This window comes from Callospermophilus lateralis, chromosome 5 (genome assembly GCF_048772815.1).
Source record: "Callospermophilus lateralis isolate mCalLat2 chromosome 5, mCalLat2.hap1, whole genome shotgun sequence".
Lineage (NCBI taxonomy): Eukaryota > Metazoa > Chordata > Mammalia > Rodentia > Sciuridae > Callospermophilus > Callospermophilus lateralis.
Genome location: NC_135309.1, coordinates 63,027,262 through 63,042,765, shown reverse-complemented (window position 1 = coordinate 63,042,765; position 15,504 = coordinate 63,027,262). Strand labels below are relative to the sequence as shown.

At 36.9% G+C, this 15,504-nt stretch overlaps 1 pseudogene; it reads right to left on the bottom strand.

Annotated features, from left to right (window-relative positions):
- Positions 1-11,089: 11,089 nt before the first annotated feature.
- Positions 11,090-12,513, bottom strand: LOC143400393 (putative elongation factor 1-alpha-like 3 pseudogene; annotated as a pseudogene).
- Positions 12,514-15,504: the final 2,991 nt, after the last annotated feature.

Sequence of the window (15,504 nt, the reverse complement as noted above, 5' to 3'; positions counted from 1 at the left end):
TATAGGTTTATCATGACATGCATATAGTTGAAATGATATGATGGATGGGATTTTCTTCAAAATAATATAAGCAGAGTTAAGTTTTTGTGGAAACATAGCCTCATTTTGACAACTTTGAGTGCTGAATGATGAATGATGTTAACATTGAGTCTTATTATACCAATCTACTTTTGTATATCTATTAAATTATTCAAAATTTAAAGATAAGAATATAAGAAATGCTTTATTTAAGAAGTTTAGTAAATCATGCAATTCTGCCTTTTGCCATGTAAAGGACATGGAATAATACAGTTCTTTCAAGTTTATATTGTTAATATATTTCTTTTCTCATGTGTTACATAAATTAAAAAATAAATCTTTTCCAGACACAGAAACAAAATATAAGATTGTATTATTTCTGAATAGAGGGTTTGATAACAAATAACAAGTTATATTTGCCTGTAAATGAATTAAGATATGATGTTATAATTTATAAATCTTGTTAAAAAAGTCATTACTTCACAATCTAAAATGCTCTCTATTATCTGAAAAAGTTTTAAGTATAAAGTGATGTTGTTTTGTTTAGAGGTTGTTAGTTTGTATTCTTTTATATTGTACCATTTCTATATAAATTAATATTACATTCATACCCACTATCTCCATGTAGTGTACTGATAGTACTATATTAATGGAGATAATCCTTGGTCTGTTTGGGATAGTCCTCAGATTTGATTTGTAATTATGGTATCTCAGATACTTAAAATATAATAGAATTTCTAAGTTACCTTCTATAGAAATGTTTGGTGTCAGGTCTTAAAAGCATATTCCCTTGTGACAATGTATCTATGTAAACATAATTTTCAAATTCATTAAATTTGCATGACTTATTCTCCATACAAATCATTTGTTTAATAAGCCTGGATGCTACAAGCCATCCATGGGCTGTGTGTGTGAGCTATGCACATTTGAGCCACACGAGGGGACTGGTCTGGTGTTGTGTGCTAATTGGGCCATGCAACACAAGTTTGCCTTCCTTTTGCTCTGCTTGTGATCCCACACAGCACCCGAGATGGGTGTGACTAGCCAAGATGTCAGTCAATCTGCTGATCACAAGATATCATCCAGCAAGACTCCACTCTTCAAAATCCTACCCCTAGCCTTATCTGGGTGGAATATTCTATCAAATGTCTTCTCCCCAGTAAATAGGGGATGGGAGTTTCAGGTGTGCTCGCTCTTTTGCTTCTTGCCTCCCTTGCTCCTCTTGCCTTCCAGTGTGGGAGTCATCCCTGACCCCTGAAAAAGGTATTTCTGTGTTTGTATAGTCTTTTAGTTGCCAGCCTAATTCATGCGGAGTGATCCTGAATCTGTTTCCTGTGTGGAATGTGAGCAACACCTGGACATCATGTTGAAAGTTTCTCACATTCAGAACTTTGGTGGATTTTCTTCAGTATGAAATATCTGATTTAGAGAGGGTTGTGAGTTGTGGGTAGTCACCTTCTATGCCATTTCATTCATATACATATTATGTCTAATGATGGCTAAGTTTGGCCAAGGTTTTCACATTTCATTATATATATATGTATATATTTCAACAGTATGAATTATTAGATGTAAAATAAGATGTGATTTATTGGTAAAGAATTTGTCACATTCAGTAAATTCATATTGAAGAACAGTATGAATTCTCCATAGACCACAAGTTGTGATTTCTGGATGAATGTTTTCCCATTTTCCTTCATGAGTTTTTTCTCATGTATGAATCTTTGCAAGTTTTTAAAGTTCTGAGTTATGTCTGATATTTTGTCCATATTCATTGCATTAAAAATCTGTGAAGTTCTGACTTTGGATGCAAACTTTTACACATTCATTGCATTTGTAGAAGATTTTGCCTGTGTGAATTCTCTTTTGTCATGTTGGAATAGAGTAAGACTGAAAACATTTTTATGTTGTTTATAAAAATAGGGTTTATCTTCAGTATAAATTCTCTGATATATGATGTTGGTCTTCCTCCTAGGTATTTTTTTCACTATCAGGGCATTTATAGAAGTTTTTTCCTATGTGTGTTTTTTGATGTGTAATGAGGTGCTGTCCTAATAAATTCTATGACACATATAGTACATGTACATTGTTTCTCTCCTGGATAAATTCTCTGATGTACAATGGAACATGACTTTTGGGCAAAAGTTTTTCACATTCATTGCATTTCTAGGTGTGTTGGTCAACTTTGTGTTGCTGTAACCAAAATACCCAACAAGATCAGGGGAAGAAAAAAGGCTTTTTTTTTTTTTTTTTTGGTTAATGGTTTCAGAATTTCAGTTTGTAGTTAGGTGACTCCATTGCTCTGGGTCCAAGGCAAGGCAGAGCATTATGGCAGAAGAGCAGTGTTGGTAAAAAATTACTAAGATAATAGCAGAGTTAGGAAGCATAGAGGGAGGTGGAGAAGGGTATATAGGGAAGATAAACACTTCAAAGTCACAACCGCAGTGAGTCACCTCTTCCAGTCATGCCCCACCTGCCTATAGTCAACGTCTAGTCAGTCCTTTAAAACTAGGATGGACTGATTAGGTTATGGCTCTCATAATCTAATAATTACACCTCTGAGTATTCCTGCATTGACAGAGGAGCTTTTCTGGGACACTTTTTTGGGGACATTTAATGCCCATAATGCCCTTATAAAAGACATTCTGGAAAGCTATGTAAAGGAAAGGAGCTATCACCTTCTTTTTTTTAAAGATTTTTTTTTTGAGAAAGAGAGAGAGAGAGAGAGAGAGAGAATTTTTAAAAATATTTATTTTTCAGTTTTTAGCGGATACAACATCTTTGTTTGTATGTGGTGCTGAGGATCGAAGCCAGGCTGCACGCATGCCAGGTGAGCGTGCTACTGCTTGAGCTGTATCCCCAGCCCACAAATATACTTTATCACCTTCTTCTGTACAAAGACAAAGATTGAAGCCAGCCATCTGCTAGTCATCTGTAAACCAGAGGATATATTCTCATCAGATCGAGCAGCATCTTGATCTTGGACTTTCTAGCTTCCAAAACTGAGTGAAGTAAATTTCTATTGTTTATAAGCCAAACAATCTACAGTATTCTGTTATAGCAGTCCAAATAAACTAAGACAGAAGAGACCCACTTAAATTCCCTGTGGAATATGCATAAGAAATGTGAAAACAAGAAAAATGTTGAACTATCAAAGGACATAAAGTAGTTCTGGAAATAATGGAAAGACATAACTCATTTTGTCATAGGAAGTCTCAATGTTTTAAAGATTATTATTCTCCCCTAAACCAGAAATATATTAACAAAGAAAAATATTAACAATGTGTTAAAACATATTGCTTCCAAAGTCCATGCTTAACATTACTGTGGGAGAATGCCAAGAAACCTATGAAAAAGTAGTGCAATGAATCAACATTAACTCTACCAGATGTTAAAATGTTTTACAAACCAACAGTAATTTAAAATAATATCACACTGGCACATGCCCAAGGGGACCCTCTCTGAAATAATTAGCCATCAAATCAGTTCTTTCTTCATCAGCTAAGACATTTCCTAAGGGCCCAGTCAGATCCCAGGTTCTTGGGAAATAGTTTAAAGTCCTCCATATATCACCATGACACACAAAGATTTACACAGCAATATCTTTTTCATCCATTGAAAGTCAATACTGAGGGCATTCAGTCAACTCAATGTGGTCTTTCACCTTTGCCAGATTATAACTGCAAAGAAAAATGAAGAGAAATAAAAAAAAAAACTAAAATAAGAGAAGGACAGATGCCACAGTTTTGCTAACAAGTCAATAATATACTTTGAGCCTTTGACCATTGTATATATTAAAGATATAGCATTGAACAGACCATACAATTCCACACAATTCTGTCCTCTTGAGGTTACATGGGGATGGTCATTGGTGAGCAGACTATAACAACACATAAATAAGTACATAGTAGCATATGTAGTGATTAGTGCTCAGTAGAAATAAATTTAATTAGGGTGATGAACAAGACACTGACATTCAAGGAAAATACTGAAGAAAGTAAGGGAATAAATTATGGAGATATCTGAGGGAAGAGCATTCTAGGTCAAGGAAACTGTTAAAATATTGAAGCAGAAAGATGGCATGTTTGAGAAACAACAAGGAAGCCAGTATGGTGGTGAAAAATGAGCAAGGAGGAGAGTCACAAAAAAGGACAACATGATGAGGCAAGCAATCATTGACTTTAATGACTGACTCTCTGAGACACCCCCAATCAATACCTGGAGCCAGAAAACTCCACAGTGAAAGGGGCAATCATCCATCTAGATACCCTGATCATAGACCACCATGGGACTCATTACCACGCGGCCAGCGCAATGGTTTCATTAATGAGGTTCTTGGCATAAAAGTTAGCTAGCGAGATCGAAATAAACACACAGACTCAGTTACCTTTTTCTATGACCAGGTCCGAGACGGCTCCCCTCTCTGGTTCCCTCCTCTAACCGCCCGGCAGGGCAGCAAGGATTACTCAGGGCTAGCAGGAGAGAGAGAGCACGCCAGGGAGTAGCCTTTTATTGGGGAGCAAGAAATTCAGGGGATAATTCCATCCAATGAAGGTTGAAGGGGGAGCCGCACTCCAAGGTCAGGGTCAGTGATTGGGCCTCCGGGGTCAGTGGTCAGTTACACCCCCACACGGACAGGTTCTCTCATCAGGAGAGGGCCGGGAAAGCTCCGACACAGCCAGAGCGCCTCAGACCCTAACCGGGAGTCACCCAGTCACGTGTGAGAATGGCTTCCGACAACTCATAAAAATGATTCCAATCATAAGGCCCACAAAGTGTGTGAAAACTGATTTTAGAAATACCCAATTATGGGGAACATCAAACACTTAATCACACACATAACTCCACAACTATAGTATTCAACATGATTTCCCAAATTAATAATCCCACAGGCCCCAGAAACTGCTCCTACAGACAATCTCTTCACAGACTCTCAATACTGGCACATTGGACTTAAACATCCCTATGTGAGAACCACACATACATACCAGCCCAGTTATGCCCTGACAGAACCCTTCATCCCTGACTCTAACTTAGAGGGAAAGGGGTGAGGGTATGAAGTTAAACTAACTTAGCACCTTTGGAGAACTCTAACCAATAGACTGGTAATTTATGGAAGAATGTATAGACTCAACCTCCTATCTGTATTTAGATAGCTACCCTATGTATAGATAGCAAAAGTTAGGAGGTTGAAAGTGGGATAGAGAGAATAAGAATGAAGAAAAGAAAAAAAATAACAAGGAAGAAAAGAGAAATAAGAGAGAAGGAAAAAGAAAGTAAGAAATAAAGAAAGAAATGGGGGGAAGGTGGGGTATATACAGTTCCTCTATATTAATATTATTTTGGTGATTTGGTTGTTCATGCACAGTTCTTGGTTTCACATATGTTGAGGTTGTGAAAGAGAGAGAAGGAAAGAAAGAGAGAAAAAAAAAGTCTCTTAGAACACTGGTTTCCTTGCTTCCAGTAGGTGGCGTTGTCTATTCCTAGCTTGAGCCTCTGTGTTCAGGGTGGTGGGTATAGCCAGTGTGAAAGGACATGAGCTTCCACCCGTATATTTCCTACTCTAGCCTCTAAGGTGGAAACCAGGTGCCTGTTCAGTTGTTGTTTTGCGTTGATAGCTACAACCCCCAAAATCTTGTGGGAAATATTTTGAGTTATCACTGCTAAGGGTGGGGGAGTTGGAAACCGGGTACGTGGATCAGCCACAGAACCGTGCTGGTAGCCACACCCCCTTTGATGGATTTTAAGGGTTGATGGGCTTCTAGCACGGGGGGTGGGGGGTGGGGGGGGCAGGCTTCCTCCTCTGGTCTGGCTTGGCGCCGGGGGCTTCCTCCTCCAGTCTCTATCCCTACTCTAGAGCTCTCACCCATCACCAAATCAAGCATTCCCTAATGCTTCCTACAGATTCTCAGTATCAACACCACAGTTATGGTTTACTTGATAACCCATGATTGCTATCCACAGCATATCCCACTGCAGCCACCATGAGTTTCTCTACAAACCTCATCACTGTCTCCATGCTCCTCACTATCACCATTCTCCTTAGAAGCCTCAACCTGTGACTCTCAGTCACTAACCCTTATAGAAATAGAAACACACTCTATTATCTTCTGTCATAGATTTTCTTTCCAGTGACCTGGACTATTTTTCCTTTTATTCACATCTTATGTTTTTCAATACAATTATGACCCTTTTTTTTCATCAATTGGACATCTGGTAAAGCTCATTCCTAAGTATTTTGAGGTTTATACTACTAATATGAAAGAAATAATTTTTAACTACTTTTATTTGTTGATGTTATGAAAAATGTTGTTGATTTAAAAAATGTATTAGCTTTCATAATTAACTAGCAATATTTCTCCAAGGTTAAACAGCTGAACTGTACAAAAAAGTATACAATCAAAAAAGCAGGAAAAAAATTTGGTCTATCTGCACTCTTAACCCCAGAAATTCCCCTCAAAAGTAATGATGTTCTCAAGTTTTTCCAGAAAATTTTACAATTTTCCGGGAATTATACTTTATGAAATGGATCATTCTATATACTTGTGCAGCTTACTTCTTCCATGTATTTTTTTCTTATTAAACTTTTGTTTTAATGGGTCTCAAAATTCTGTGACAGATTTTTGGTAAAGTTGTTTCCACTAAAAAGTAATGATTTTAAAAACAAATAACTTAAAACTGCCACACATGAAAAACAAATGGTTCACAAAACATTCTCTTTTCCTTCTGGAATTTTTATGATGCAATGTTATCATTAACCAGTCTTTTACTCTTAAACTTAAATTGCCAATTGAGACAAATAGTTCTGAGACTGGGGTGGCAGGCATTAGGGGTAATATTCACTTAGACTTCTGAGCTTTCTTTCTTTTTTTAAATTTATCTATGACAGCAGAATGCATTACAATTCTTATTACACATATAGAGCACAATTTTTCATATCTCTGCTTGTCTACAAAGTATATTTACACCAATTTGTGTCTCCATATATGTACTTTGAATAATAATGATCATCCCATTCCACCATCATTTCTAACCCCATGCCCCCTCCCTTCCCCTCCAACACCTCTGCCCTAAATAGAGTTTATGTATTCCTCCCATGTTCCCTCTCTCTATCTCACTATGAATCAGCCTCCTTATATCAAAGAAAACATTTGGCATTTGGTTTTTTGGAATTGGCTAACTTCCCTTATTATTATCTTTTCCAACTCCCTCTATTTACCTGAAAATGCCATGATTTTATTCTCTTTTATTGCTGAGTAATATTCCATTGTGTATATATGCCACATTTTTTTATCCATTCATCTATTGAAGGGCATCTAGGTTGGTTCCACAGTTTAGCTATCATGAATTGTACTGCTATAAACATTGAGGTGGCTGTATCCCTGGAGTAAGATGTTTTTAAAGTCCTTTGGGTATAGACCGAGGAGAGGGATACCTGAGTCAAATGGTGGTTCTATTCCCAATTTTCCAAGAAATCTCCGTACTGCATTCCATATTGGCTGCACCAATTTGCAGTCCCACCAGCAATGTATGAGTGCATCTTTTTCCCCATGTCCTCACCAACACTTATTGTTATTTGTCATCAAAATAGCTGCCATTCTGACTGGAGTGAGATGAAATCTTAGAGAAGTTTTGATTTGTGTTACACTAATTGCTAGCGATGATGAACATTTTTTCATATATTTGTTGATTGATTGTATATCATCATCTGAGAAGTATTTCTTCAGGTCCTTGGCCTATTTATTTTTTGGGTTATTTGTTTTTTTGGTGTTTAACTTTTTGAGTTTTTTATATATCCTATTATATACTCTATTATATATATATTTATATACCTATTAAATATAAATATATTATATATATGTATATCTATATGTATGTATGTATGTGTGTATATATATATTAGAGATTAGTGCTCTATCTGATGTGTGAGGGGTAAAAATTTTCTTTCAAAGATGTAGGTTCTCTATCACCTCACAGATTGTTTCTTTTGCTGAGAAGAAATTTTTAGTTTGAGTCCATCCCATTTACTGATTCTTAATTTTAATTCTTGTGCCAAAGGAGTCTTATTAAGGAAGTTGGGGCCTAATCCCACATGATGGAGATTAGGGCCTACTTTTTCTTCTATTAGATGCAGAGTCTCTGGTTTTATTTTTAAGTCCTTAATCCATTTTGAGTTGAGTTTTGTGCATGGCGAGAGATAGAGGTTTAATTTCATTTTGTGGCATATGGATATCCAGTTTTCCCAGCATCATTTGTTGAAGAGGTTATCTTTTCTCCAATGCATGTTTTTGGCACCTTTGTCTAACATAAGATAATTGTAATTTTGTGGGTTAATCTCTGTGTCCTCTATTCTGTACCATTGGTCTACCAGTCTATTTTGGTGCCAATAGCATGCTGTTTTTGTTGCTATTATTCTGTAGTATAGTTTAAGGTCTGATATAGTGATGCCACCTGCTTCACTCTTCCTGCTAAGGATTGCTTTAGCTATTCTGGGTCTCATTTTTCCAGATGAGTTTCATGATTGGTTTTTCTATTTCTATGAGGAATGTCATTGAAATTTTGATTGGAATTTCATTAAATCTGTATAGTGCTTTTGGAAGTATGGTCATTTTGAAAATATTAATTCTGTCTATCCAAGAGCAATGTAGATCTTTCCACCTTCTAAGGTCTTCTTTGACTTCATTCTTTAGGGTTCTGTAACTTTCCTTGTATAGATCTTTCACCTCTTTCTTTGATTCCCAAGTTTTTTTTTTTTTTGAGGCTATTGTAAATGGGTAGTTTTTCTCTTTTTCATTTCTAAAGATTTATCACTGATATACAGAAATGTCTTTGATTTATGAGTGTTGATTTTATATCCTGCTGCTTTGATGAATTCATTTACTAGTTCTAAAAGTTTTCTGGTGGAACTTTTAGGGTCTTCTAGATATAGAATCATATCATCAGCGAATAGTAACAATTTGAGTTCTTTTTTTCCTATGTGTATCTCTTTAATTTCTTTCATCTGCCTAATTGTTCTGGCCAGTGTTTCAAGAACTATGTTAAATGGAAGTGGTGAAAGAGGGCATCCCTGTCTTGTTCTAGTTTTTAGTGGGAATGTCTTTAGTTTTAATTCATTTAAAATGATGTTGGCTTGGGACTTAGCATAGATAGCCTTTATGATGTTGAGATATGTTCCTGTTATCCCTAGTTTTTGTAGTGTTTTGAGCGTAAAAGGGTGCTGTATTTTGTCAAATGCATTTTCTCTGTCTATTGAGATGATCATATGATTCTTTAAGTCTATTGATGCGATGAATTATATTTATTGATTTCTGTATGTTGAATCAACCTTGTATCCCTGGGATGAATCCCACTTGATCATGGTGCATGATCTTTTTGGTAAGTTTTTGTATTCAATTTGCCAGAATTTTATTGAGAATTTTTGTATCTATGTTCATTAGAGACATTGGCCTGAAGTTTTTTTTTTAATGTGTCTTTACCTGGTTTTAAAATCAGGGTGATATTGGCCTCATAGAATGAGTTTGGAAGTGCTGCTATTTTTTTCTATTTTCTGAAATAAATCGGAGAGTGTTGGTATTAGTTCTTCTTTAAAGGTCTTGTAGAACTTGGCTGTGTATCTATCCAGTCCTGGACTCTTCTTGGTTGGTAGACTTTTGATGGCATCTTCTATTTCGTCATTTGAAATTGATCTGTTTAAATTGCATATATCATCCTGATTCAATTTGGGAAAATTATATGACTCTAGAAATTTGTCAATGCCTTAAATATTTTCTATTTTATTGGAGTATAAGTTTTCAAAATATTTCTAATTAATTCTGTATTTCTGTACTGTAATTATATTTCCTTTTTCATTATGTATGTTAGTGATTCGAGTTTTCTCTTTCCTTCTCTTCATCAGCATGGCTAAGGGTCTGTCAATTTTATTTTATTTTTTTTCAAAGAATTAGCTTTTTGTTCTGTCAATTTTTTCAATTGTTTCTTTTGTTTAAATTTTATTGATTTCAGCTCTGATTTTAATTATTTTTCCTGCCTTCTACTGCATTTGGTGTTGATTTGTCTTTTTTTTCCTAGGGCTTTGAGATGTAATGTTAAGTCATTTATTTGTTCCCTTTTTCTTCTTTTAAGTAGTGAACTCAATGCAATGAACTTTCTTCTTAGAACTGCTTTCATAGTGTCCCAGAGATTTTGATATGTTGTGTCTATGCTCTCATTACCTCTAAGAATTTTTTAATCTCCTCCTTGATGTCTTCTGAACTCCTTCTCTGACATGTTATCAACTTTTCTGTCCATGGGTTCTGTTATTATAGTATCCTAGTTTGTTTGGGGCACTTTCCTCCTTTGTTTTTTTCATGTTGTCTATATGTCTTCCTTTCTGGCACTGTGATCTGAGATATTACACTTTCTTCCCTGTATTCTTGTAGTACCCATGCAGATTGTCTGTACCTCACCTTAATGTTGGGCTTCCAGACCCTGCTGGGGTCCCTCAGTGTATGCTACTGCATCTAAGGTTGGTGGCAGCAATAACAGAGATAACTTGAGATAATTGTTAAGTGTTTCAAGACAGAAGCAATGTCTTACAGAAATGGGGCTGCAAGAGTGGGCTTCATACTCCATTTGGGATGCCTGCTCTGAGATGCAGCTGTTTGTAGGCCCTGTCATCAAAAAGTTAGGAGTTACTATGTGGGGAAGGCTATAGCAATAACTGCAGTGTCCCAAGATGGAAGTGGGTTAGGCTTAGGCTTCCAGGTGTGTGTGTGTGTGGGTGAACTTGGACCTACCTTGGACCTGGTTGCACAAGGCAGTGTGGACAGATCTGGGCTGGGCCTGACTCCTGCTGTAGTCTGCTAGTCAGAAGAAGTGCTCTTGTGCCAGAAGATGGGCTCCAGCATATGCCTGCTAGTGAAGGGTTGGACCCAGGCCTACTGTGAACCTGGTCCCCACACAGGCTGGTGTGGGTGTATCTGGGCTGCTGTGCTTGACCTCGTGGTAGTCTGCTGGTCAAAAGGGGTGGTCCTGTGCTAGAGGCTAGGCTCTGGCTGGTGTCTGCCCCACTGGTGGAGCAGTGGGCCAAGGCCTACTGTGAGCCTGGCTCCTGCACAGGCTGGTGTGGGAGATGGTCTGAGCTGGGTCTCAGCTCTTGTGGTAGTCTGCTGATAGGTAGGGGTAGTTCTGTATCAGAGGTTAGGCTCTGGTGGATGTCTGACTTCTGAGCTTTCTAGGCTTACTTGCTGATCTTGCCATCTCCAGTAAACTTCTTGTCTACTCCTTGGATGACATCCACAGCAACTGTCTGCCTCATATCATGAAAAGCAAAACAACTCAGAGGAGGAAAGTCATAGAATCTCTCAACAAATATGGGCTTTCCTGATACCATATCAATTTTGGTAGCATCACCAGATTTCAAGAATTTAGGACCATCTTTCAGCTTCTTACCAGAACCATGATCAATCTTTTTTGCAAGCAGTGTGAGCCTTGTGACAATCCAGCACAGGGGCATAGCCAGCACTGATTTGTTCTATATGGTTTATGATAATCAACTGAGTAGTGAATTAGCTGCTTCTGTTGGTGGAGAATTTTTGCTGTCACCAGCAACATGGCAATGATGGAGATCTTTGACAGACACATTCCTAATCTTGAAGACTACATTATCCCCAGGAAGATCTTCAGCCACACCTTCATGGTGAATTTCCATCATCTTTACTTCAGTTGTGACATGGACTGAAGCGATGGTGACCACCGTGCTTGGCCTACAGGAATAGTACCAATACTGAAGGGCAGATGCAAAGGCTTGTCAGTTGAATGAGTTGGTGGCAGGATGTAAGCTACAGCTTTGAGCAGAGTGGTTCTACAGGCACTGCCATCTTTATGGGTGACTTTCCAAAGCAAATTAGCACTTGTCTCCAGAATGTTATCACCATTCCAACCAGAAATTGGCACAAATGGTACTTTGTCAGGATTGTAGCCAATTTTCTTATTGTAGATACTAAAATAATTTCCTCATATTTCTTCTGACTGTAGGGTGTCTTAGTGGAATCCATTTTGTTAACACCAATAATTACCCAGTGTGTAAGCCAGAAGGGCATGTTCATGGGTCTGCCCATTCTTGGAGATACCAACTTCAAATTCACCAGCACCATTAGCAACAGTCAGGACAGCACAGTCAGCCTGAGACATGCCTGTAATCATGTTTTTGACAAAGTCTTTATAGTCTGGAGCATCAATGATGGTCACATAATACTTGCTGATCTTAAATTCCCACAGGGAGATGTCAACAGTGATACCATGGTCAAGCTTTGCTTTCAGCTTATCCAAGACCTAGGCATACTTGAAGGAGCCCTTTCCCATCTTGGTAGCTTTCTTCTCAACAAAACACCACCATTTTCAGTGGTGTTTTGTTGATCCCACCATATTGTAGATCATATGGTCAGTAGTGATGGACTTGCCCAGATCTACATGTCTAATGATAGTGATGTTAATCTGAATCTTTTCCTTTTCCATTTTGGCTTTGCTTTAGTGGTGTTTTTTTATAACACCTGTGTTCTGGCAGCAAGCACATTGTGGCGGTTTAGGAGAAGCTCTTTATCTTTTAGAGCATTCCATAGTATCATTTACAGATTCACCTCATTTTTAGTGGTCTCATGGCATCCTTTCATGTAAACATATTCAAAAAGTCTCCTAATAATAAACTTGGAGATGACTTCCTGTTTTGTTTTGTTTTTACAAACTGCTGTTAAAACAGCCTTGTAATGTATATTTGGATGGAGTATTTTAGAAAGTATATTCATAGAAAAAATTTCTAGTAGTGTAATTGCCATATTAAAGAATTTGAAAAATAATTTTCTATACTTCTGTACTAAATAAAGCATGTATAAAGCTTTGGTCCTATTTAAAATGACTTTTTTTTTCACATTTCCTGTGTAAAGAACCATATTTTTAAAGATAACATTTTTTTCTCATTTTTTCCCAATAATTTTATCTATTATTTTATTTCCTCACTTTTTGCTTTGGTTATAATTTGGAAATATGACTACAGTGTATGTTGCCATAAATTTCTTTCTATTTATCCTGAATGAAATTTACTCAGCTTCTTGAATCTGTAGGTTTATTCTTTTCTTTATGAAAGCCAAAGACATGAATGTAATATCTCACATTTCCATGAGACATTGTTCATTCTTTATCTTTCTGTTGTTCAGATTGGGCAATTTCTACTGTTCTTTCAGTTCACTGATACTTTTCTCTGTCCCCTCTAATCTGCTTCTGAGTCCATCCACAGAATTTTTAATTTTCAGTCACTTTACTCCTATTCTAAAATTTCTGTTTTTTTCTTTATATCTTCTATTTATTTGCTGAAACTTTCTATTTTTTTTCATTTGTTCCAAGCACATATGTAATTGTATCTTAAAGATTTTTTATGATGGCTACCCAAATAAACTTTTTTTTTTCTGAATAAGCTTTGATAGTTCTGATATCTCTATTATCTTGATTGGCATCAAGATTGTCCTTTTTTTCCCTTTAGTGTGAGATTTACCTGGTTTTTAGTGAGTTTTTTTAAATTTTTTTGAGATGTGGAGATTTTGGTCTTAATGATCCTTCTATTTTAATTGATGTTCTCTGAAAATACTCCAGCAGCAGGGTGGGGGGTTGGGTAGAGTGCTACATTGTTACTTCAAGGTATAGGTAGAAGTCCAGTTTTCTCTATCATAAGACTACATGACTGTTGAACTATTCCCTGAATAGGACAATGAGTTGATTAAAATTATAAGAAATAAGGGAAATAAACAAGTAGAAATAGATAAAAGAGGACTTGGTTTTCATGAGCCATCTGTGGGCTCTATGTGGACTATGTTGCACATTATAGCCTAATGAAGGGATAAGTCTGGCATTGGGAACTTCTGTAGCACCTCCCATTAGGATTTATCACCTGATGAACTTCCCCCCTCAAGCTGTTCCAGAGACCCCACACAGCACCTGAGATGGTGACCTGCCAAGATACCAATCAACCTGATGACTGCAAGACATCATGAAGAAAAACTGTGCCCTTGAAACATTATCCCTGCCTTTGATGTACGCCCTTAAGTAAACCACCAGAGCCACCTTTTCTGTGTCTAGTTCCAGCACTGTGTAGACTAGATATATCAGGGTCTTCACTTTTGTAAATATATTTCTGACTATTTGTGTTTTGTTCTTTACTAATTATTTGGGACTTTAAGTTTTAGGGTGGCTTACACCCTCCTGGGCAGAAATAAGAATCCCTATATGATATGCTAGCCATCACCCCAATACTCAGTGGGAACCCTGATTGGGTCTGATACATCAATAAGCAAGGCTCCATGAGTTTATTTTGTAGGTTTTAAACATAAAAGGGATTCACTGTGAAAAGTCTTCTTTGAGGAAAACAGAATGAAGTTTGTAAGGAAAACAATTTAGTTAGGGCTTATCAGTTCATGCCCATCTCTTCTACTTCTGAGCAGCTGGGATTTGAATTTAAAGCTTTTGAACCAGTATATTCCATGATAAGCATAGAACTCTCCCTATCAACAGTAGTCACCTGCAGTTAGGTGTTTCCCTTGGCAACTGGTACTAAAGGATTCCCAGAAAAGGTGTCTCTATCCAGGATTGCATAGTTCAAAGCAATGATTCATTTGCAGCTCACAACATCTCCCCCTTTTAAATTTTTTAAGCACAAGGGATTTGCTATTATTTGGAGTTCCCAGATATCTTCTCTGAGGATATGGCAACCTATTATGACAGCACAGAAGAGAATTAGTAGCAAACATAACATTCCAAAAAATACCATGTGGAATGTTTTAACGTATTTCCAGGATTAAAGCCATTGAAATCATGAAGCATTTGTTCAGCTAGAGATGCAATATACATGAAATTGTTTCTGCTTTCCTGAATATCCTGAACATGATTATGTAACTCCATAAGATCCAGGTTGCCAATATTTGTATGTTAAATGCCCATTACATGATTTTTAACCTTTTCCCAATCCCACTGGGAAGCATTATATTTGGCTGCAGAAATGCAGATGTATTTATAGGTGGCATGGCACCTAAACCTTATATGTGAGAGTGGCAAATTCATTCCCAATATTTATGACAGTAGTTTCCAAAGCATTTAATTTAGTCTTAATCTTTTCAACAATATTTATATGATTGTGTAGGGCTTTGGAAGTATTTTGAGCCAAATTGCTAAGAAAATGTGTATTTTGAATGTTTTCTTTTGAGGTAAGACTATAGAAGCTGTCATAGTAGAAGCCAAAAAAAGATACTAAAGTGACTACTCCAACTACAAGAAGACCAACAGCATGCTGCTGGGGGCTGCTTAGTTGGGCATGCATCTGTTATAAGACTTGAACTCCAGTATCATTATACCATGTCCCTGAAATGTTAGCTGGGGGTAAAACAAAGAAAGGCTGATATGTATCTTAATATATCTAGTGATGCAATTGGTCAAATTACATCTCTTACAAGTTACAGGATATTT